The following is a 25224-nucleotide window of genomic DNA, read 5'->3' on the forward strand; positions in this document are numbered from 1 at the left end:
AGGGGATGGCAGAGATGGTTGGATGGTATCATTGACTTAATGGACATGAGTTTAAGCAAGCTCCGGAAGATAGTGCAGGACAGAGAAGCCTGACGTGCTGCAGTTCATGGGGTCACAAAGAGTTGGACACAATTGAGTGTCTAAACAATTCATACCGCATGACTGAGACAGCCTAGTGTGGTTGAAAAAGCAGAGACTGCAAAGAGACAGGCTTTGGTTTGTATGTCATCTTTGCTATTTCCCTACTGGGTCGAATTACTCAATGATGCCCCTGTTAGATCTTGTTTGTGAAAGAAGGAAAGAAGTACCCATGTCTCAGGATCGTTGTGCAGATTAAATGAGGTCACATGTGTGAACGTGTCTAGCCCGTATGAGGTTCTGCTAGCACTATAAAGTAAATCCAGGCATCCTCTGGTATCTCACTCCCTGCTTTCCTCTCCAGTCCCTTGGGTCAGGATCCTCACACCATCGCTCTGTTCTGGCCAGATGCACCTCTTTCCTGTTCCTGGATTGTTTCAAGCACTGGTGCCCCCAGTGTTTTCCCAAAGGCTCTTCCTTCTGCCTGGAGGGAACTCCCTTCGGACTTCCCTAGTGACCTTTCACTTAAATGTAAGTCTTAGTGAATAAAGCACTTTCCTTGAGATGACTAACCCCCCAATCTAAGTGATCCCCTCTCTGACTTCCCTGTTATATCCTTTCATCTCTCTCTCTCAATGTGCACTCACTACGTGTTTTTAATTATTGTCCACTTATTAGTAGATTTTCTTTTTTAATGATTTTATGTGTGTGTTTATTTTTGGCTGTGCTGGGTCTTCCTTGCTGTTTGGGCTTCTCTCTTGTTGCAGCAGGTGGGGGTTATGCTCATGCTGTGCAGGCGTCTCATTGTGGTGACTTCTCTTGTTGCAGAGGGTGGGATCTAGGGCACACGGGCTCAGTAGTTGCTGCATCCGAGCTCTAGAGCATAGACTCAGCAGTTGTGCCCAGGCTTAGTTGCTCTGAGGCATGTGGGGTCTTCCCGGATCAGGGTCGGGGTGGAACCCGTGCCTCCTTCATTGGCCGGCGGATTCTTTACCACTGAGCCACCAGGGAAGTCCTAATGTACTTTCTTGATGCATCTCTCCCTCTAGACTGGAAACTCCAAGAGATCGAGTGTGTGAGTGTCTTGCTTACCACCCCAAGCTAGCTCCGTGGCTGACATAGCGTAGAGACACAAAATCAGTATTTTGTGAATGAATGATCATGCATTCATTGGCTTTTTACTTATAAGACAGGTATTAGAGTAGGCACCAGCCATAATTCTTCAGGGGAAAAGGGACCCACCCTTTTGGTTTTCCACAATGAGTCTGTCCTTCCTTCTGTTTATCCCTCCCTCCTTTCCATCTTTCCTTCTGTCCATCTTTCCAGCCTTTGCAGATTCCCATGATCCAAGTGATTTCTGTTTAACAGTCTTTCTTCTTTGAGCTTCAAGATAATGTCTAGGACACAAACTCCAGTTCAGGAAGAGAGCTTGTTATCTTCTGCTCCATCTCTACTCTATCTAAGCTCAATCTTCCATCAATCCTCTTCGTCCCTACACATGCCCACCATTTGTTTCTTTTGCCTCAATCATGGCCTTTTCTGTAATTCACCACGTCCTTTTAATCCTGCCTTGCTCCCTGCAGCACGTTGAATCCATTTATCACTCAGCACACTGTTTCCTTTTTTTCCTTTCAGCCACCTCCCCCTAGACACTCTCCTGTTTTAGGTCTGCCAACTCTAGCACCTTAAACTATGTGGAGCCCAATTCCATCAGCTGGTATAGGAGCAAATACAAGATGAAGGCCCATATTGGGGTTTTTCTTTTTATTGTTGATCTCTCCAAATTAGACCTTTGTAAATATTTCTATTACTGCTGCTTCTTTGCTTCCCTGGTGATTCAGACCATAAAGAATCCACCTGCAATGCGGAAGACCTCGGTTTGATCCCTGCTTCTTTGACTCAGAAACCTCTCTTTGATGTAAGCTCGAATTCATTTCTGTATCTCTCACTAGTTGGTTGATTCTAGTGATTAACCTGTCTGAGCCTTAATTTTCTTTCTTTAAGTTGGGTGATGGGAAGGTTGAATGGACCAGCAGGTATAAGTGGAAGCACCCAGTACTTTCTGGCACATAGTAGGTCCCCAGTAACACTCACTTGTTTTCACCTCCAAATATCTATTTATTTGGTCCTTCTGTGAGCCTTCTGTCTCTTTGCTTTCATCCCTCCGTTTGTTTCTCATCTCCTTTTTCAGAACATTTCCACTCTTATCTCATTTAGAGTGAACTTTTACCATTGTCTCTAACTTATCCTTCTTGAAATATGAAAGAATATTTTAATCACCATTGTCTTTCTTCATTTCTACTTGCATCTGTTTGACTGATTTCTGCTTCAACCCAGTACTTCTCTGACTTTTTCCCTTAATGATTCTCAAATTTATCATCTTTTTTCTCCAACTCATACCTTTCACTAACTACCTCCCACATTCTCTGTCCCCAGTCCTCTAAATCAACCTCCTCTTGTTCCATGATTTACTGCAGTCATTTCAAATCCTCCTTATACCATCTACTCAGAATTCTCGCAACACTCCTTGAAAGTCTCTCTTTCCTCATTCATCCTTTTGCATTTTCTTTTTCAAGTTCACTCATCTCTAATTCATCCCCATCATTCATCTGCTTGTGCCCAAATCCCTGAACCTCTTTGCCTACTTAATCATTTCACCTATCCGTGTTTCCTTCTTCCTCTGTTACACTCATCATCTTTCTTCATTAACACATACTAATGGGTGATATTCCCCTGCATCTTTTTTTTCTTTCCTTCCAAATCTTACTACTGGTGTATTTTCAGGATCCTCTTTCTGGATTCCAATGGCTCTTCCTGTCTAGGACCCTGCTTTAGTGCTTAGATTTTTTTTTTTTTTTTAAATTGGAGGATAATTGCTTGCTTTACAATATTGTGTTGGTTTCTGCCATACATCAACATGAATCAGCCACAGGTAGCTGTTTTAGCTTTTTCAAAAAGCCTTGCAGTATCTGCTCTATATTTATTCAAGCTGAACTGTGAACCTGGGGCATTAGAGTGTATATTACTAATGAAAAGTGTAAGTTTTATTCTCTGCTAGTGAGTCCTAGGCCATTTTGCTTCCTGCAGCACATTGTTGGTACTATTACATTTTGAACCGGTGAAGGTATCGGCAGCATAGAGTGACTATTTATCCAACAGTTTCTGGGTGCCTACTATGAGTTAGACGCAAAACATTTTTTCTTATTTAATTCTCACAACCATCTGTGAGGTTGCAATTGTTAATCCTGGCTTTACATAGAGAGAATTGGGAACACAAGAAAACGTGCTCCCTGCAATCTGCTGGGCAATTTACGTTGAACAAAGTCCTTCCAATTTCTTTGGGTTGAAATTCAAAACTAAGCCCCGCAGGCTGGGGGCAAGGGAGACCACAGAAAGAGGCAGACCCCGCAGGCGGTCAGGTGGCAGTGCTAGTAAGACCCAGGGCTGGCCTTGGCTGCTGCAGGACGGGCAGATCTTTGCATCTGTCTGCCAGAATCTTGAAAGTCTGCATAGAAGTCTTAACGGGGTTCAGTCACATACACCATTCAGCTTGTCTCAATAACACGTTGCTCTCTCAAGGCTATGTCCTTGATGTGGTTCTGGGAACAATGCATGAAATGTATTAATACATTTCAAAGGAAGGGGGTTGAGGAGCCCAGGTCCAGCTTTCAGGTCAACTGGCAGTGACGTCTTTTCCACGACCTCCTCCAATAAGACGGTATAGTTTAAGGCTTGAGAGTTTCCATACTTTTGGAATGGGGATGATGACAACCACTTGGCAAGGGTGTCCTTTGATGTTTGTCTTCCCTATTAACTTACAGTTACCATGAAGGCAGAAATCCTGTCAGTTTTGTCCTCGGCTGCCTGGCATGTGTGAGGTCATCAGTGATAGCTTGTTAAATGAGTGAATGAATGTTAAAAGAATAGTCTTTTGCATAAGATGACACTGGTTTTGAATTTCAGCTCTGCCATTTAATACCCATGAGACCTGGAACATAGTAGGGAGACAGCAGGCCTTTTCAGTCTGTGTCTTTAAGTTTGTTGATGCATGCGCTTGCATGCATGTTGATTTTAATTTTTAAGTAATCTTATTTAGCAACCTTTAGAGTCAGGGAAACCAGGGTTCCGATTCCAGCTCTCTCAGTTGCCAGCTTTGATGTCACTTAGTCATCTCTTTAAGCATCACTTTTTCATCTATACAGTGAGAACAATGCAGTCTCTCTAGTACACTCAAGGACAAACACTAGGTTGGTTGATGATCTGGGGGTGAAAGCCCAAGACGGCCTGTTTTCAAGCCTCCTGCACATTTTGTTACAGCCAGGGACCCCATTGCCCTGACTCACAGTTCCATGGCCTCCTTCCCCCGTTTCTCCCACCACCTTAAGGAGCTTTCTGTAAACATAACTCCAAGGGCCTTTGCTTAGATGTATCTCAGGGATACAGAGGACATCTCCGACTCCTGACCCACTTACCAAGCTGTATTTGATGTCAATTGAATGAGAATCTGCAGACTCAGCAAGGCGGGGGCTCTGCAGTGTCTGGAACTCTCCTGAAGATCCAGATGCAGTCCCTCTCTTTTAGAGAGGCTCTCAGAGAAATCTATTGGAAGTCCCTCATTTTGGCTCTAGGCACTATACATAATACATATGTATTTCTTTTTTTTTACTGAGACTCTGGTTTACAAAGAGAAGAAGAAAAACATATTTAAACTCCTAAAAGCCCTTCCTTCCTTCCTTCTTCCCTCCCTCCCTTCTTCCTTCCTCTCCCCCTTTCTTCCTCTTATCTCTCCTTCATGGAGGACTGTGGACTGCTATGCTCCAGGAATATGGATACATGGATGATCAAAACTGAAATGGTCCCTGCACTCATGGAGCTAGAGAGAAGCAGAATACACCACTCTGAAACTTGCCGCATTGGCTTACCGATTGCTTTGAATTAAAGTTGCTTAAGAAACAGCTAGTGCAGGACCTCTGATCCTCCCTTGTACCCTGAAAATAGAAAATACATCCTCCATGTGAAAAGTACCCTGTCTCTACCAAGAGGTGGAGAGACATACTCATCACCAGGGACAGGGAATTCAGGGCAGAGAAGGCTATGTAAACAAAGCTTGCTACTTCTTTACTAATAAGCTGCCCCAAGCCCAAACCCTTGTTTTGTCAATTCTTTACCAATTTATTGTTTCTCTGTCTGAAAGGTATAGAAGCTGCCTGCTCTGGTCACTTCTTGGAGTCTCAGATTTTTATGAGCTTCCATACATATGAAATTAAATTAGTTTTTCTTTGTCTTATGTCAACTTAATTACTAGACCAGCCAAAGAAACCAGAAGGGAAGAAGGGAGAGGTTTTCCTCCCTTATAGAGCATACTGTCAGGTCAAGAGATAGATGAAAACAAATAATCAAAAAGGAATATAGTGGAGGAGAAAATGGGGAGATGCTATTCAACCAGTGGGTATAAGGAGAAGGCAATGGCAACCCACTCCAGTCCTCTTGCCTGGCAAATCCCATGGATGGAGGAGCCTTGTGGGCTGCAGTCCATGGGGCCGCTAAGAGTCGGACATGACTGAGCGACTTCACTTTCCCTTTTCACTTTCATGCATTGGAGAAGGAAATGGCAACCTACTCCAGTGTTCTTGCCTGGAGAATCCCAGGGACGGGGGAGCCTGGTGGGCTGCTGTCTGTGGGGTCGCACAGTCGGACACGACTGAAGCGACTTAGGAGCAGCAGCAGCAGCAGCAATGGGTATAAAGTTTCAGTTATGCAAGATGATTAGGTTCTAGTGATCCGCTCTGTGTATGAGTGTGTGTTAGTTGCTCAATCATGTCCAACTCTTTGTGACCCCATGGATTACAGTCTGTCAGGCTCCTCTGTCCATGGAATTCTCCAGGCAAGAATACTAGTGTGGGTTTCCATTCCCTTCTCCAGGGGATCTTCCTGACCCAGAGATCAAACCTGGGTCTCCTGTATTGCAGGCAGATTCTTTACCATCTGAGCCATCAGGAAGCTTACAGCATTTGCTTAGAGTTAACAATACTATACTGTATTCATAAACATTTATGAAGAGGATAGATCTCATGTTAACTCTTGTTACAATGAAAGAGTAGATGCTTTTAAATGTTCTGTGATAGAAAATAACATAGTTCTATGAATTAGAAAGATGAGAGAGGTATTAATTTATATCTGAGGACCAGGTGATGCATCTCAGAAAACGTGGCAATCAATCAGAAACAAGGAAGAATGAATAAGCATTGTTATGAGAACTGGGGTGAGGGGGGAAATCCAGGCGGTGGGAGCAGCAGGCACAAAGACTCTGAGAGAGAACTTGGCAAATTCTAGGAGCCAAACATCTGAAGTCATCATGGCTAGGCAGTAGAGAGGCAAGACTAGAAGAGGATAAAATGAGTCTCAGTAAGTTAGTATGGCTTAAATTATTCAGGTCTATGTAGGCCATGGCAAGGAGTTTGGATTTAGTTCTAATTTAAATGGAAAGCCATGGGCGATTTTATGTAAGAGGATGGCATAGACAGATATATATTTTTTAAATGCTGCTTTGGCTTTAGGTAGAGATGGATTTGAACAGTACAAGATAGAACAGCAGGAGTCTAACCTGGGGTCTATCACCACTGCCCCAGGTGTCAGCCTCTCCTGGATGCAGACTTTTCCATTATAACACCCCCACCACACTGATAGTGGGTTCTCACCCTCTCCATTGAGAACTCGTCCTACCTCGGTTGGCTCTGACCGATAGAATGTACTGATTCAGTTTCCTCGTTGAATCTACCACAGTGGATTCAAATTCCATATTTTGGGGGAAGCCGTATGCAACAAGTTTCATGAAAATTCTCCAACTATTTGAAGGCCTCTACCTTCTTCTCCCTTTTCCACCTCCACTGCTGTCTGTATGGATATTAAAATAAAAACAACAACCAAAGCTAACAATAACTTTCGTTTGCATTGAATACTTCTACATTTATCACCATAAATTTGACTTCCATAACCTTGCGAGCCAGTAGGGCAAGAGTTTTTAGCCTCAGTTTATAAGTGGGAAGAATACTTCCACTGGTGGCCCCTGGTAGCCCCTGGTGATCCAGTGGTTGGGAATCTGCCTGCCAAAGCAGGGAACACAAGTTCAATCCCTGGTTGGGGAGGATCCCGCATACCACAGGGCAACTGAGCCTGCACCCCCCAGAGCCCATGCTCCACAACAAGAGAAGCCCCCACAGTGAGAAGCCCATGCACTGCAACTGGAGTGTAGCCCCTGCTCAGCACAGCTACAGAGAGCTCCTGTGCAGCCACAAGACCCAACACAGACAAAGTAAATAAGTAAATAAAAATTTAAAAAAAGGATTAAAATTCGAAGATGTGACTTAACCCAAGTTTGGGCAGATACATGGAACAATTGAGTTCTGAATCAAGTCCTTCAATGCCAAGCGCAAGCTTCTTTTTACCCCAGAGCGAGAGGCAGCATAGATGTAAAACAGCTCAATTGTTCTGGTATCAGATTGACTGTCTATGGTCAACTCTGTGTCTATGACTTTGATGTTGCTGTGTGACCTTGGAAACTTCATTTAACCCCTCTGAACTTCGGTTCCTTCAACTGAGAACAAGAAAAGTACCTACTTCACGGAGTTGGGTGAAGTTAAATGAGCTGATAGACTAAAAGCATGGAACAAGGAAGGACTGTCTAGCCTATATTAATAATCAATAAATGTAACCAATAGATGTTAGCTATTGTAGCATCTTAGGCCTTCTGGATCTACAATGACAGCAGGAAAATAAAAGTGGCTCTGGGTTTAGAGTAGAGTATCTTGGTTAAGAGTACTAACTCTACCATAATGTCATGAGTAAGGTATATAATCAGTGACCTGGTTTTTCATCTGTAAAGTGGGCATAAGCATACCTGGCTTACAAAGTTGTTGTGAAAACTAAATTCTAAAAATAATGAGAGAACTCACCTAGCACCAAGAACTATGTACTCAGTAAGTGTTAATTTTCCTCCTCTCTGCGTTGATTCAATGCCCTTCTCCCAAGGTGGATTTCTCTGATGCTGCAGGCTGGGTTAGACACCCTGTTTTCTTTGCTCCTAACACCTTGCATCTACCTGGAGCAGAGCGCAGAATACACTGCAGTGAAAGCATCCGCTCCTCTGTCTCCACCTTTAACCCGGAGCTGCTTGATGTGCCAGGTACTGTTCTAAGCACTTTTTTTTTTTCATTTATTTTTATTAGTTGGAGGCTAATTACTTTACAATATTGTAGTGGTTTTTGCCATACATTGACATGAATCAGCCATGGATTTACATGTGTTCCCCATCCCAATCCCCCGTCCCACCTCCCTCTCCATCCCATCCCTCCGGGTCTTCCCAGTGCACCAGCCCCGAGCACTTGTCTCATGCATCCAACCTGGGCTGGTGATCTGTTTCACCCTTGATAGTATACTTGCCTCAGTTTCCTAAACTGATACACAGAGAAAGGTGTACATTAGTACACCTTCCTTGGGTTCACAGAAAGATTAAATACAGTATTATTTACAATAGTGCTTAGAACAAGCACAGAACAAGCTTTCTCTGTGTATCAGTTTAGGAAACTGAGGCAAGAGGAAGTTTGAATCACGCATCCCACATTTTGCACAGCCGGCCTGGTGGGGTGCTCGTTTCTCCTTCTGCTTGTGAGACTCCCAGTACCACCCATTCACCATCATTTCTATGCCGATATTTTCTCTACCACAGCTGATTCACGGATTGATTGATGGATTGCCGCCATCACTCAAATGTAAGCTTTATTAGGAAAGGGATTTTTGCCTCTCCCATTCACTGCCGCATAACCAGCCCATAGGAGACATGCTGACACACAAGAGTTGCTCAATAAGTATTTGATGGATAAATTAACAAATGCATGCCATTATTAACTATGGAATTTGTTTTGTAACATAAGAAAACAATAGCCTATATCAATCTGTACTTAAACTGAAGATGGGCAGGGGATGAGGAAGACTGCACAGATATGATTCCCTTTGGCCTTGCACTGGACTCTCGATAGCATTGCTTCTCTCTGAGCAGCCTCTTCTTGGAAGGCAAGAGGGGTTTCCACTCAAGATGACAGGATGGGAATTCAGAGGAGGCTGCACAGGGCGGAGATATACTGCAGTCGTGGCATTAAGCCTGGGGTTTGAGATGCCCACCAAGATTCACTGGGAAAAAATAATAGTTAAAAAAGTGTAATGTCTAGTATTTATCACCTCGGTCTACTGGTAGTTCATTCTCCCTGACACCCATGGAGAGTCTTAGGAGCTAATATACTGTCTAACACCTACCTTGCCAATGCATTATGCACTTTTTAGTCAGTTTTAACTCTCACCTGTTAGTCTCTAATTAACTTTTCTTGCTCTAGGTCTTATGTAAGCCATTAGTATGATATTTAAGTTCTTAAATCACCTTTCTGATCTTCTCCCCTGCTATTATTATTTTTTTTCTGTAACCTATACCCTCATCAAAATAAGTGTCCTTACTATTCCTTGCACACACTTCAAACTCCCTGTTACCTCTGTCTAGATTCTTCCCTAACTAGTACCCGGAATGCACAAATAGCATCCATCCTTCAGGGCCATTTCTGATTGTCATCACGTCCTTTCTATGTGATAGTTGTTTCCCTTTACATGGCCTTATTCCTTGTGTAAATTCACTTGTAGTGTTCAATATTTTCTATGACATATGCTATTTGCATTTAAGGCTGTGATGCTTTAGATTATTGTCCAACAGATATTCACTCCCTTCTTCCTCTGTGAGTAAAGCGTCTCCCCCAGAACGTGTGATATTGGCCTTGGCCACGTGACTCACATTGGCTAGTGAGGCACCAGAAGTCAGGACACGCGCCCAAGCTTTTGCAGTGGTGCTGTTCATGCTTCTGCCATCATCATGAGAGCAATGCGCTCTGTCCAGCTCACTGGTCATCTCTCACCCTATTGACAGATATGACAGCACCTCTGTACATAACCCACAGTTTGGAGACAAGCCTTGCCAAGCCAGCCTAAATCAGCAGGTTCCCTCAGCCAAACTTCAGATAGTTGAGTGAGAGCAAATGATTGCCATTTAAGCCGCTGAGTTTAGAGTAGTTTTATTACACACCATGATTGTGATATGAACTGACTGGTACAGAGTTTTAACTCTTTTTCTCTACTCAGAGTTGCTTGAAGCTAGGGATAGTTTGATTCAGCTTTTTTTTTTTCGACTCATGCAGAATTCCAAAACACAAGCCTAATACATATCTTTTGAACAAATGAATGGATGAATAAATGAATGATTAAAGAGCTCTCAAGAGAGATTCAAGATTCAAGAATCAGGGACACTAATGTATTCATTAGCTCGACAAGAGTTACTTGAATACTTATTCTGTGTCAGGCATTGTACAAGAGGAAGAGTATTCAGTGCTAAAAAAGCCAGATTTGGCTTCTTGATGGTCCATGGTGACTTGGGAAGACTTGAGACTCAGGAATTCATGATGCGGTCAACGTGCAAACTCTGATTATCCTTGAATCGCATGCGAGGGCACCAAAATAATCAGAGAAGTGATAATGGATAGAAAAGAGCAGAAGATCCCTCTCTCTCTGCTGATTCCCATTATCTTGGGTTAAGAGCAAATCCCCAGACAGATGGGAGGAATTTGCATCCATTTGAGAAAATGAGTAGTAGAAGCTGACCCAAGGGTAAAATTGAAATCTCCGGGGACAGGTACTGGTGGGTCATTTTCTGATTGCTGAATGACACCTCTGATCCTTTCCACCTATTGTGGAGAAGCTGTTGCCATGCTGAGCCTAAATGCCGTTATCATCTGTAAATCAAAAACCTGGATCCATGACGTCTAGATCTGACAGTGTGACCCCAGTGCCCTTTTCTGAAAGATTTTCCTGATGATTAAGCATTTCTGTCACACTTTCCTGCCTACTGCACCTACTCACCCCAAAGGTGTGGCTAAGTTAGCTTGCTGCTGATGACTTCCATTTTGTAATGTGAGGTGTTCCAGGAATGTGGAGCTCCAGAGAGCTAAAATTCTTCAATCATGGAAGGCATCAACAGAGCCAAGCCTTAAGTCCAGCTGCCTTGCCTTGGCCACCAGCCTCTGGGGAGCAGAATGCATCCAGCATGTGCTTTGATACCACCTAAGGCTTTTTGTTTGTGTCTATGTTTTTGAAAGAGCAGGTGGCTAGTACAGATGGACTGTGAGAGAGAAAAGGCATCTATGCAAGGCTTGGACAATGACACGCCAAGAAAAAAAAAAAATGCATGGCTATTTCTAAATCTAGTGTCTCTTGGCCTGAAAGGATAAGTTGGAACTTTTTACCCTCAATACTTGCCACTTTAATATGCTAGCAGACCCTAATGGGGCAGTAGCCATAAGAAAATAAATGTTTTGGTCAAGGAGACAAATATCAACAGAGACCTATTTTCTGATCACTGTACAATGTATAAATATGATAATGCATGCACGGCATTTAGTACACTATTTAGCCTCTGAGAGCAACAACAAAAATAATAATAGTAATATTGATAGAGTTCCTGCAGTATACCAGGAAGTGTGCTAAATGCTGTGAAGTTCTCATCTCACCTAACCCTTTCCACAGCTCTAAGAGCCAGGAACTATAAGCATTTCTATCTGTCATATGAGAAAGCTAAAGCTAAAAAAGGTAAAATTCCTCATCCAGAGTCACACGCCTAACAAGTGGATGAGGCCAGGATTAAATCTCCTGTCTCTTACCCCATATCTCCAGGTTACAAACACAACTCCACAGCCCCTCTCATAATCAACATTGGAATGGAATACAATGAATGGAATGGAATGAATGGAATACAATGAATGGAAGCTGAAATCATCATCATCATTTTATTATAACCACAATTACTAGGTGTCATAAAAGAAGAGTCAGTACATGAGGATATTTTCTGGAATGTTTCTACTGAAAGGAACGGTTGATTGAAAAGTAAGGGTGCAAGTTTTAAGTGTGGCCTTTGGGGACAAACTGTAGGAGGCAGGTAAAAAGGAAGGGAAAGGTCAAGTCTAAAATACTTGGGTCTTACTTCACAATATAGTAGCCCAGGCAAAGAGCACCTTGAATCATTGGGAAAATGAAATTCAGTAGGTTATGGCGTGATCCGAATTCTTCACCTCTCCCTGGGCCTGCAACCTTCGCCAGGAGGCTTTATTCTTCCTAAAGAGCCAGAGTCTATCTCCGTGCTCTTTGAAGCAGGGCGTGTCCATGTGACTTACTCTGACCAATAGAGTGAGGCAGGGGTGAAGGGTGGGTCAGTTCTGAGCCTGTTGTGTCTCTGCTTTCTGCCTTAGGCTTCTGCAGTCACTAGGAGAGAGTGCATGCCTGGGCTCGCCTGCTGGTCTCCGAAGGAAGGTGACAAACATGGGGAGCAAAGATTCCCCAGTGAAGGTGCGGCAACCAAGCTCAGCTTGAAGCTGAATCCCCGTCAACGACTCACAGACACATTGATGAGTCTAGCCCAGATAGCAGACCTCCAACCAACCCACTGACATGCATGCTATACTAATAAGTAATGGTTTTAAGCCACTACATTTTGGGGTGGCTTATTAAGCAGGAGCAGGTAACCAGCACAGAGAATGATCATAAATACTTATGCCCAGTTTCTGACACACAACTGCTGCTGAATAAAGAATATTTCCCTTTCATACCTCTTTAATCAATCAGAAGTTTCAGTTCCTGCCTCTGCGAAAGTCCCCTTATGATGTTAAGACCATCAGTCACGCAGGTGTAGGAAGGGAGCTCAGGGATCCCTTGTATCAGTGCTTCCACTCGGACTCCTTGCTGAGGTTGGGAAGCGAAGCAAGAGACAGCATGTGACCTTCCTGTTCTGGGAGCTTGCAGCTCCACCATCAACATACGATGGCCTGACAGCCTCAGAGCAAGTTTTCCTCCAGTAATTATTTCCATTGCCACAATTGGTTGTTTCTATGTCAAAGTCACTTCCCCTCTTCACTCCTGATTTTTCGTTTCTATAAAAATGACAGTGTCTGATTTAGCTCTTGGAAGAGGACATGGTGTTTAGGGAAGGATGGAGGCATGAAAGAAAAAGGCAAGGGAGGGAAGGAAGAAAATGCCCCACCCCAAACGGGTTTTACAAATGTAAAGTGCTAATGAAATTCGAAATAACAATAAATTATGCTTCCAAGGCTGAAAACTCAGGTTTCTCACCATGAATATTCATCTCCATGATATCTTTTGAGGGAATAAAAATTGGGTGAAACAGCAATGCACATGTAGGATTTTTTTTTAAACTTCTCATTCTATTTTTGTCTGGACCAAGGCAGGCCGCTGGATTGATATGGTCAATATTGTAATATTCTTTGTAGCTATGATGCATGTCTCACTGGGTGTCCGCATGCAGACATCTTAAGTGGAAGATGCTTAAAATGTCAATAAAATGTAAGTTGAAAAGAAGTAGGGGGGAAAAGCTGAAGATGCTCTCTTTGTGGCTGGTAAATGGTCTCAGATGGAATGTGATTGTGACTTTGAGCTAGACAACCAGGAATTAGGACAAGAGAGCCAGTGCCTCTTTCATCAACTGGAGTGAAGAGTAGGAGGCTCTCGATGAGCTGTCTATGGAGGGGTGTAGCTTGCTGTCGGAAGAGGTCTGCAACTGGCTCCCAAGCTCAGAGGAGCACCTGTAGAGCAGTAGGCATACGAGGGACCGTATATGTAGACACGATGCTATTAATCTGCTGAGGCTGCTGGGTGAATTAAACGACAGAGATGTGTCCTTGCACAGTTCTGGAGACTGGACGTTCAAGGTTCAGGAGCAACTGGATTAGTGTCCAATAAGAGTTCTGTCCTTGGGTTGCAGATGGCTGCCTATTCTGTATCCCTCGTGTGTGTCTGTGGCCGAGGGGAGAAGAAGGTAGAAGCGGGGGGCGGGGTCTGCAAAGAGAGAAGGTGGGGGGAAGGGGACAGATAGAGATTGAGAGAGAGATCTCTTCCTCTTCTTATAAAGCTACCAATCCTATTGAATTAGGGCCCCACAGTCATGACCTCACTTATCCTTAATTACATCTCAAAGGCTTTATTTCCAAATACCATAACATTGGGGGTATGGTTTCAGTGTGCAGATTTGCGTGCATTCATGCTCACTTGCTCACTCTTTGTCCCACTCTTTGCAACCCCATGGACTGTAGCCTGCCAACTCCTCTGTCCATGGAGTTTTCTAGGGGAGACACAATTGAGTGCATAGCATCCAGTATGGTCAAACTTGTCTGGGAGGGTAGCATGATTTCCAGTGTCCCCAAGGAGGGAAAAAATGGCTCATATTCCCCAGCTCTGATGTAATCATTGGCCTGTATTTCACAGCTGAGAGGCAGAATGTCAGCCCTGATGACACCACCCCTGAGGGGTTGGGGGCAGGGGAATTGGGGGCAGAGAAAGGAGAGGAGTGAGACAGGAATCACACGCTTTAGCGAATCCCAGGAGAACAAGGAGGCCCGGGAGCCGTGAGCCACAGGGCTTCCTCGCCCAGGGCTCTGAGAAGCAGTCGGGTTTGCCTGAGTCAGCGATCGGGGGTCCCCAGAGACAGAAGGGGGCTGATGGACGCAGAAACACCCAGGGACCAGGAGGAACCCCGGTCAGTAGGCTGACGGGGTGGGAGTGGGAGGGAGAACGCGGTAAGACGATAAATGTTGACATAGTAAGACTTCCCCCCAAATAGCTCTCCTGTCAAGTACAATTTTGCTTACAAGTCTTCAGCAGCTTTTTGGTTCCTTCATAATAATGGTCTTAAGTTGGCATTTCTGGCTCTGTGTGCTTTTTTAACTAACTCCTCTAGCTTTTTGAGATGTCTGTCAGAGATAACACTGAAGGCTTGCTGATCTGAGATGGCCACTGTTCTGAGCCCTCTAGATCGAACCCAGGTCTCCAGCATTGCAGGCAGATTCTTTACCATCTGAGTCACCGGGGAAGCCCCTTGGTACATATAAACTCACTTAATTCTGACAACTGGAGGAGATATGAGTTACTATCCTCATTTTACAGATGAAAAAAATGGGGTTCATGGAAGTTAAGGGCTCAGCCGAGGTCACAGAGCTAGTAAGCAGTAGAGCTAGAATTCAAACTCAAAACATCCAACGCCAGAGCCCGTGCTCATAAATATTACACAATATGCTTGCTTCACACACTTTATGTGACAGAATCTCTGGCCTTCTCCCAAACACATCCTATATTTTCTGTTCCTGGGGTGTTCACTATCATCCCATTCTCTGCAGATCCCAACTCTCATGAATATTCAAGACCAAATTCAAGGGGTGTCTCCTCCATGAAAATTTTCATGGTCTCTCCCGCTGTAAGTGGCATCTCCCAATTCATCTCCCACTGAGCATTTTATCTTTTTTTCTCTTGTGGTGATTACTATTTGGGGACTGAAAAGAAAATTAATATGCCTGGAGTATAGCATGGCAAATAATCATCAGATGTGGATGCATCGCAGTCTCCTACAGACTGTGAGCTTCACATGGGCATGGGGTAGGTATGCTGGCATGCCTCACAATCCCTAGAACAGTGCTCTACTTTTAGTAGTTATATCAGCTGGGATTAGGTTCAGCGGAAAGTAACAAAAAATCAAAAACAATGAATTTAATGATAGAAGTCTAGTCATTGTTCTCATAAAGCAAGTCTGTGGATAGGCAGCACAGAACTATTCTAGTAGTTCTTTGGTCATCAGGTACCCAGATTGCTTCTGTGTTTTTACTTCTCAATCCCTAAGGTGTGGCTTTGATCTTCCTGGTCCAAAATGACTGCTTGAGTTCCAGCCATCACATGTGTGATCTAAGTAGTCAGATAGAATAAGAAAAGGCTTCATAGGAATGCAACACAACACTTCTCCTTTTATCTTATGGACCAGACTTTGTTACACAGTCATTCCTAACTGCCAAAGCACTGGGGATGTCTTTTTTAGTTATTTAGTTGTAGTTATGACCTTCCAGGTAAAAATGAGTACTATGTGATTAAGGAAGAAGGGAAAAGTAGGTGTTGGAAGTGACCAGCAATCTCGTCAGAGTAATTTCTCAGTAAATGTTCAACAATCTTTTTTTGAAACCTACTCTGTGCCAGTCCCTGTGTAAAACACTAAGGATACAGAATTCAAAGAGAAAGCCAAGGGCCCTGCTTGCTGAGAATTTATGCTTTAGATGGGAGGGTGGATAAAGCATGACTTCCCAAAAGTTTATGATGGGGGCTATGACAAACCTAGATAGCATATTCAAAGGAAGCAGAGGCGTCATTTTGCCAACAAAGGTTCATATAGTCAAAGTTATGGTTTTTCCAGTGGTCATGTAAGGATGGGAGTTGGACCATAGAGAAGACTGAGTGCCAAGGAGTTGATGCTTTCAGATAATGGTGCTGGAAAAGATCAGACCAGTTAATCCCAAAGGAAATCAACACTAAATATTCAATGGAAGGACTGATGCTGAAGCTAAGGCTCCAATATTTTGGCCACCTGATGGAAGAGCAGACTCATTGAAAAAGCCCATGATGCTGGGAAAGATGGAAGGCAAAAGAAGAAGGTGTAGCAAAGGATGAGATGGCTAGATAGCATCACCAACTCAATGGACATGAATCTTAGCAAACTCTGAGACAGAGGACAGGGGAGCCTGGTGTCCATGGGTTCACAAAGAGTTAAACAACAACAAATGGTCAAATGCTCTAGGAGTCTTGAATGGATGAGACGTCGACTGACTGACGGAATGAATGAATTATTTGCAAACAAAGATAAAATAAGCCCCTTTTGTTCCATTCTCATAGGTACAGATGAACAGGGGAAGACACAGGGGACGAGGGAATGTAAGTTTGGAGGAAAGAATATAGTCAAACCCACCATATTCTAAGCATGACTGGCCCATTTGTTATATTTTGGACAAAATTAATATCTCCCAACTTTAGTTTCTTCGATCTGTAAATGAAATAATATTAGTCTTTCATAGCATTTGTGGGAGAGCTGATACAGTACACAGTAGGTGCTCAACAGATGTTGACTTTTTAAATTGAAAGCCAAAGGGATGAAGTCTTTACTACATCACAGACCCTCCTCTTCCCTTTTTGCTTCTGCCCTTTGACACCAGTAAGAGCCCTTCAGCTTTGACATGTCAGTTTGGATGAAGCTGAGATTGAATTTGATTTTTTTTTCCTTGAGTTGACATAAAGGGGTCTGAACCTTAATTACTAGTCATTGCCCTTCACACACAAAAAACTGGTAACCCGTTCAGCCCTTCAAAGCATGCCCTTTGAAATGCTGAACTAGACAGTGAGCAGAAAGTATCTGCCAAAAGGCGTCTTTTCTTCCAGAGATAAAAGCAACTTGAAATGCATGTAAGTCTTGCGCCCTTGTTAATTAATCAGGGTTCGCATTAAAAGCTTAAACATCTTTGATGCAAGAAGCTCAGGGAGTCGGAACCTTTTATCTGTTCTATAGAGGGGAGGTGGTTGGACAGGGCAACCCAAAGGGATGTGTGAGCAGGAGTGGAGGACTAGATGACCTGTTGCCTACCTGGATGGATGTAACAGGCTAGGAGGAGACCCGCTTCCAGAGTGAGAAGACCACCGTGTTCCTGGAGGTTCTACCCATTCATTAAAGAGAAATGCGGGGCTCTGAGCTCCCCATTCTCCTGACACAGCCTCCTTCTTGATGTTCATTCATTCGGTAGGAGTTTATAGTAGGCACTTCTGTTCATTCACGCAGCATATGATTAGTAGGCTTCTACTATTACATGCCAGCTTGGGGAGAGCTGTGCATAAGAAATCGTCCATACCTTTGGAAGAGGCTGGCATAGCGGTTCTCAAAGGAGGGTGCTTCTGTTCCCAGGGGACCTTTGGCACATTCTTGGCTGTCCTAATGTGGTGACGTGAGGTCAGCTTCTAGTGGGTAGAACCAGGCACGCAGCTTGGCATCCTCCCAGGCACAGAACAGCCCACAGCAGTTCTCCCGTCCAAACGATCCAGAGTGTCGAGGCTGAGTCAGAGGGAGAGCAAGCACTCCAACACGCAGCTTCAATCAAATAGTGAGTGCTCCAGCAGGAGCTAGGAAGCAAGTGTCAGGGAAAGCCTCCCTGCAGAAGTGGTGATATAAACTGAGATTCTGGAGATGAGTAAGAGCGAAAGGGGTGGGCAGGGCAGGAGAGGGAACAGCGTGGGTGAGAGCTCAAAGGCAGGAGAGCTCGGAGCCACAGGGAACGCGGATGGTCAGTGAGACCAGAGGGGATGCTGAGAAGCGGAGAGGGACAGGGGTAAGGCCAGCAGGCTAACAGGGGCTGGGACTCGTGAGCTGTGCTTAGGAACCAGATATTGTCTGAAGATGAACACAGGATGGCTGAAGGCTTTTAAACCAAGAAGCGACAAGTAGAAATTTGTTATGGGAAAACATATTGCTAGGCACTGTCCTACGTACTTGGGAGGAAATACAAGATCATCTGCGCCTTGGCAGCCTGATAGGCAAAATGAAAAAAAAAAAAAAAAATCAGAGAGCTCTCTGATACAATTCCATGTAAAAGAAGACTTGAGACAGATTGGTTTCCATTTATGAGGCCAGAGGAAATCAGCCCTGGCTTAGTCAGTCAGTTGGGGCTGCTAGAATAGAATACATAGGTTTGTTTCTTTATCAACAGAGACTTATTTCTCACAGTTCTGCAGGCTGGAGGCCCAAGTTCAAGGTGCTGGCAGATTCCATGAGCGCTCTTCCTCTCAATTTGCAGATGATTAGCTTCAGCCGTGTCTTCGTGTGCTGGAGAGAGGTCAGCTGTGGTCTCTTAGCCCCTTATAAAGGCACGCATCTCTTCATGGGGGGCTCCACCCACAAGACCTCATCCAAACTCAACCACACCCCAAAGGACCCACTTCCAAATTCCATCACTGTGAGGATTAGGGCTACAACATATGCATGTTGGGAGGACACATTCAGTCCATAGGAAGACCCTTTGGGGATCAAAGGGAAGAAGTTATCTACGTGTTGGAACAAACTGGGGAAGACAATTAATAGGCTGAGCAGGAGGGATTGGAGCTGAAGTTGGTAGAGATTAACATCATATATGGAGGCCCCAAATCTAAGGGCAAGTTAGACACAAAGACATAAAGAAGTTGGCTTTTGCCTACCACTTACTTTTGTCCAAACTGAACATCTTCCAGTTTAAATGCAACAGGTTCGCCCCTGCCGCCCAGGTGTGCTACTTGTAATATTCTGTCTTCTCTTCCTTCCCAACTTCCTTTCACCTGACGAACACCTTAGCTTGCAGGTCTCAGAGTAGACATCACCTTTTCTGGAGGTTTCTCCATGGAGTCCTCAGTCTGAAGATCGGAATGGTTTAAAGGTCAGTCGTGCCATTAGATGGTGACCTCCACGAGGGCGAGGACATGAGTTGTTGCCCATTGCTGTAGCCTACTACTGAGCACAGGCTTAGCAAAACCCAGGTGCTTGGTAACTGTTTATTGACTTGAGTTGGAAACCAGGGACATACCAACAGGGTGGGATCTAACCTGAGGAGTGGTTCAGGGTGGGAGTTCCAGAATCAAAAGTATGAACTCAGAGAGGTGCCAGCTGAATGTCGTGGGGGTTGGCATGGGTGCTCAAAGTTTAGGTCTACCCCCTATAAAGTGCATCAGGTATGCAGATCTGGGAGAAATGCCTTTTTTTCAGGGAGAGAGTGGAGCGCTGGAAGTCCGTGTAGGTAAGGTGGTGTTTCTGCCTGGCCTGGAGGGAGGATCAGGTGTGGAACCCCCACCCCTGCACAGCTGTTCTCTCTGCCAAGGCATACGTTGATCTTCGGAATTCTCCCCTGCACACCGCTGTCTCTGTCAGGGCGCAGGTGCGGCGTAATGTTCAGAGTGTCACCTAGGTTACATCCCACAGAGGACACCTATTCTGTGCTGTCACCGGCTGGGATCTCCAGGCGCATGCATTCAAAGCACAAAGCACCTACAGCATATTCAGGCCGGGGCCCGTTGTGCGTTCATGATCATGAATACTGTATGTGGATCCATAAAACCTTGCATTTCATTCAGAGGCCTCACTTTACAAAGGACTTCCACAACTAGAAACTTGTTCCTTTGCATAGCAATATGAGGCAGGTGAGGAAGACATTGCTGTGCTCACATTACAGATGAAGTTAAATGACGTCTCCAAGGCTCACAGCTATCCTTATGCAACTTGGGAGGTGGACCCAAGGGTCATAATTGCCAATGAATCAGACCCTCCCAATCCAGTGGAGGTGAGCTCTCCACTTGGTGAGAAAGTCCGTTCAAATGTGTGAAGGACAGCTGCCAGTAAGTCTTAAAATATGATTGCTTGATATGGGAATGATTTTTAATTGTTATATCTTCCTGATTGACCAAAGAAATCAATTTCTTCAATTACAACAATTAGGTTCTCGTGTTTCTGTAATATGTGTAACAGTGCATTTTAGAAACAAATGAATAATTGGCAGTAACATGAACTCGCATTTATCTAAAGGTAAAAGTATTTTGTGACGTCAGTTCAGTCACTCAGTTGTGACTTCATGAACTGCAGCACGCCAGGCCTCCTTGTCCATCACCAACTCCCGGAGTTTACCCAAACTCATGTCCATTTTGTTGGTGATGCCATCCAACCGTCTCATCCTCTGTTTTCTCCTCCTGCCCTCAATCTTTCCCAGCATCAGGGTCTTTTCAAATGAGTCAGCTCTTTGCATGAGGTGGCCAAAGTATTGGAGCTTCAGCTTCAGCATCAGTCCTTCCAATGGACACCCAGGACTGATCTCCTTTAGGATGGACTGGTTGGATCTCCTTGCAATCCAAGGGACTCTCAAGAGTCTTCTCCAACACCACAGTTCAAAAGCATCAATTCTTCTGCGCTCAGCTTTCTTTTATAGGCCAACTTTCACATCCATACATAACTACTGGAAAACCCATAGCCTTGGCTAGACAGACCTTTGTTGGCAAAGTAATGTCTCTGCTTTTTAATATGCTATCTAGGTTGGTCATAACTTTCCTTCCAAGGAGTAAGTGTCTTTTAATTTCATGGCTGCAATCACCATCTGCAGTGATTTTGGAGCCCCCAAAAATAAAGCCAGCCACTGTTTCCACATCTATTTGTCATGAGGTGACAGGACCAGATGCCATGTTCTTAGTTTTCTGAATGTTGAGCTTTAAGCCAACTTTTTCACTCTCCTCTTTCACTTTCATCAAGAGGCTGTTTTTGTTCCTCTTCACTTTCTGCCATAAGGGTGGTGTCGTCTGCATATCTGAGGTTATTGATATTTCTCCTGGCAACCTTGACTCCAGCTTGTGCTTCTTCCAGCCCAGCGTTTCTCATGATGTACTCTACATATAAGTTAAATAAGCAGGGTGACAATATACAGCCTTGACATACTCCTTTTCTTATTTGGAACCAGTCTGTTGTTCCATGTCCAGTTCTAGCTGTTGCTTCCTGACCTGCATACAGGTTTCTCAAGAGGCAGGTCAGGTGGTCTGATATTCCCATCTCTTTCAGAATTTTCCACAGTTTATTGTGATCCACACAGTCAAAAGCTTTGGCATAGTCAATAAAACAGAAATAGATGTTTTTCTGGAACTCTCTTGCTTTTTCAATGATCCAGCAGATGTTGGCAATTTGATCTCTGGTTCCTCTGCCTTTTCTAAAACTGGCTTGAGCATCTGAAAGTTCATGGGTCACGTGTTGCTGAAGCCATGAAATCAAGTGAAGTAAATAACTAAAGATCAAAATTCTTCAGGGAAACCCTTTCTTCTCTGAATGTAAGCATTAGGCTAAGTAACCAGAAGGTTAATATTTTGGTAATCTAGCTAATGGCAAAGCAATCGCATATATATATAAACTATAAAACTCTAATTAGTCATGCTGCTGTATGGCGTCCTTACAAACCTTTCAATCAAACTTGGAGCAAACACATTCTCTTTGTTCCCTTCCCCAGACCCTCCCACCAAGCTTTGTTTTTTTCCGTTTCTTCTTTTCTCCCACCTGTTTCCTTCTAAGACTATTTTCTCTCTGGAAGGTTTTCATAATAAAGCCACTGATAATGCAGGCTCCTACTTCTGAAGAAGAAAGAAGTGCAGCTGTGATGATTTAATATAGCTAAGAAGAAAGTATAGCCATGAAATTCATTTTTGTGGCCTGCAGTCTCTCTGCATCGTATGTTTTCAAGCATTCATTAGAAAGAATAGCCTTTTTAGGGTATTCACGTCGTCTTTATCTTTCACTCTCACTGCTTCATGCACACACATACATGCACACGCACACACATGCTTGCAGAGACAAAGACTGTTCCTACACAAACTTTGCCAAAACAGTGTTCTCCCACAGATAAATCACTTCCTTCCCAAGGAAGCAAGTACCTTTGCCACATGGCTGGAGTGGGCTGGAGGGCTCTGCATACTGAAATTCACCCTGCCTGTCGATCATGGAACACCATAGTGAGGAGAGCCTTTCTGATCCATGAGCAGTCAGGAGAGATGCCTACACTGGACTGCCAGCACCAAGGCCCTTTTCTCAAGGTGACCTCTGAGACCAGCTCCAGGATGGTCTGGAGGACCCTGTGTCAGGAGACACATCTGATTACCGGTGGTAACACTCCAGGATGACTTCTGTGATCTGCCCAAAGAGCAAAGCCCACGTGTGCTTCCCAGAGAGACTGTCAAAGCTAAGTGGAAGCCTCGGACAGATGAGTCAGGGCCTGGAGATCCTGTGGAGGGCATCCTTCTCCTTCCACAGTACTCAAGGGGAAAGGGATCCCACACAACATACTGATAGGCTGCAAATATGTGAATGTTGATATTTGCTTCCCCTATTGCACAAAGGAAGATAACACATAAATGGGTTAATTAGTTCCTATGCAGAATTTAATTAGAGCATCTTTGTTCACTCTGCTTCAGCCAGAATCTCAATTATCCATTTTTATTTCCAGGATTTTTGAGCATGGATGTAGATTTTCACTCGGGCTCCCCATATGAAGCTTGGGGTCTCAGTGATCTTCCGTGTGGCAGGGGTAGCCAATTTCAACATGACATTTTGATTACTTTGAAGTCATCCCATTATCACAGGGAACCAGGGCTCCTTTCAACACTCAAAAAGGCATTTTCCCCACACACACTGTATGTGTATAATGATAGATAGGTTTTTTAGAAGTCCAGATCAGAGTCAGGGCTGGGAGCTTGGTGACTTTAATTCCCATAAGATGAAGCAATGATACGTGACCTTGATTATGTAAGAACTCATTCAATCATCACAACAACTCTCTAAGGAATGTATTATTATTATTTGTATCAGCATTTGCCAGATAGAGAAACTGAGTCATGGGGAGGCTAAGGGATTTTTCCAGAGACTTGAACCCAGGTGGTCTGTGTTCTGGACCCATGCTCTCAGTCATCGTGCTTTTATGTTTCTGGGCAATACTTTAGCCTTTGTTGCAAGAACACCAATATCAATTCTATTGGAATCATAAAGTGACACAGATCATTCCTTTTGTAGGAACAATATTAGCTAGAATTATGTTGATTCTGACTAACTGAAATCAGACCCATACCTAACGTATGCAAAAGAGGGAAATTCCTATAAGGGGAGAAGGGATGGCTCTTGAAGAAGCCAAGGGCTGGAATACAGCTGGACATCAAAACAATGGGGGGCTTCACTGGTGGTCCAGTGGTTAAGAATCCGCCTGCCAGTGCAGGGAACATGGGTTCGATCCCTGGTCCTGGAGGATTCCACAACGAAGCCCGCGAGCCGTGACTGTTGAGTCCGTGCATCACAGCTCCTGAAGCCTGCATGCCCTAGAGCCCCTGCTCTGCAACGAGAGAAGCCACTGCAATGAGAAGCCCACGTGCTGCAACGAGAGAAAGCCCACGGGGAGCGATGAAGACCCAGCACAGCCAAAAATGAAAAATAAATAAAATTAGTTAATTTAGAAAAGTATATACATAGTATTAAAAAATAAGCGATGGGAACCAGGAACTGAAACAGCATCAGGACTGTCTCCTTGTCTCTTTTCCTAATTTCTTTCCACTATCACCTCCACCTGCTTTCCTCATTCTGTCTGCAGAGGTGCATCCTGCAATCCCTATTCCTGAGAGCAGAGAAGCACAGGGTCGCATATTCTTAGCTTTATTTTTCACACACTTGGACTCAAAGGGAGACTAGTCGGACATTTGCTCCTCATATGTCCATAGAGCACAATGAAAGTGATGACTATTGCTGCTATCACAGAGGCCCTCGTGGCGGATAACAATTGACTTCTGTGTCCGGTGCTTGGACCAGCTCCCTCACTCTTTCCTACTCACATGCCTGAAGTAGGATCAGCTGCCTTTTAAAGCACCTGCATTACAAGGGTCCCCACTCCTTACTGGGCCAGTAAGGAGCTTTCTTGGACTTTTTCAAATCTGTAATTCTTCCAGGTCTTCCTTGGTGGCTCAGTGGTAAAGAATCCACCTGCCAATGCAGCAAGTGTGGGTTCAATGCCTGGGCCAGGACAATTCCCTGGAGAAGGAAATAGCAACCCACTCTATTATTCTTGCCTGAGAAATGCATGGACAGAGGAGTCTGGTGGGCTACAGTCTGTGGAGTTTCAGAGTTGAAATGACTAAGCAACTGAGGATGCATGCGTGCAACTGTTTTCCAGAATCTGATACTTGAAATAACATCAAGAAGTAGGTAAAGTGGTTGCATTCGTGCCCAATCATTCAGTCGTGTCTGACTCTTTGTGACCCCATGGACTGTAGCCCACCAGGCTCCTCTGTCCATGGAATTCTCTGGGCAAGAATACTGGAGTGAGTTGCCATTTCCTCCTCCAGGGGATCTTCCTGACCCAAGAATAGAACCTGCGTTTCGAGGATTTCAGGTGGATTCTTTACCACTGTGCCACATGGGGTACTTCCCAGGTGGCGTTAATGGTAAAGAACACATCTGCCAGTTTAGGAGACATAAGGGACACAGGTTTGATCCCTGGGTCAGTAAGATCCCCCGGAGGAGGGCATGGCAACTCTCTCCAGTATTCTTGCCCAGATAATTCCACAGACAGAGGAGCCTGGTGAGCTAAGGTCCGTAGGGTCACAAAGAGTCAGACAGAGCTGAAGTGACTTAGCATACATGCACGTGCCACTTGGGAATCCCTGGTAAAG

Source organism: Cervus canadensis, chromosome 30 (genome assembly GCF_019320065.1).
Source record: "Cervus canadensis isolate Bull #8, Minnesota chromosome 30, ASM1932006v1, whole genome shotgun sequence".
Classification (NCBI taxonomy): domain Eukaryota; kingdom Metazoa; phylum Chordata; class Mammalia; order Artiodactyla; family Cervidae; genus Cervus; species Cervus canadensis.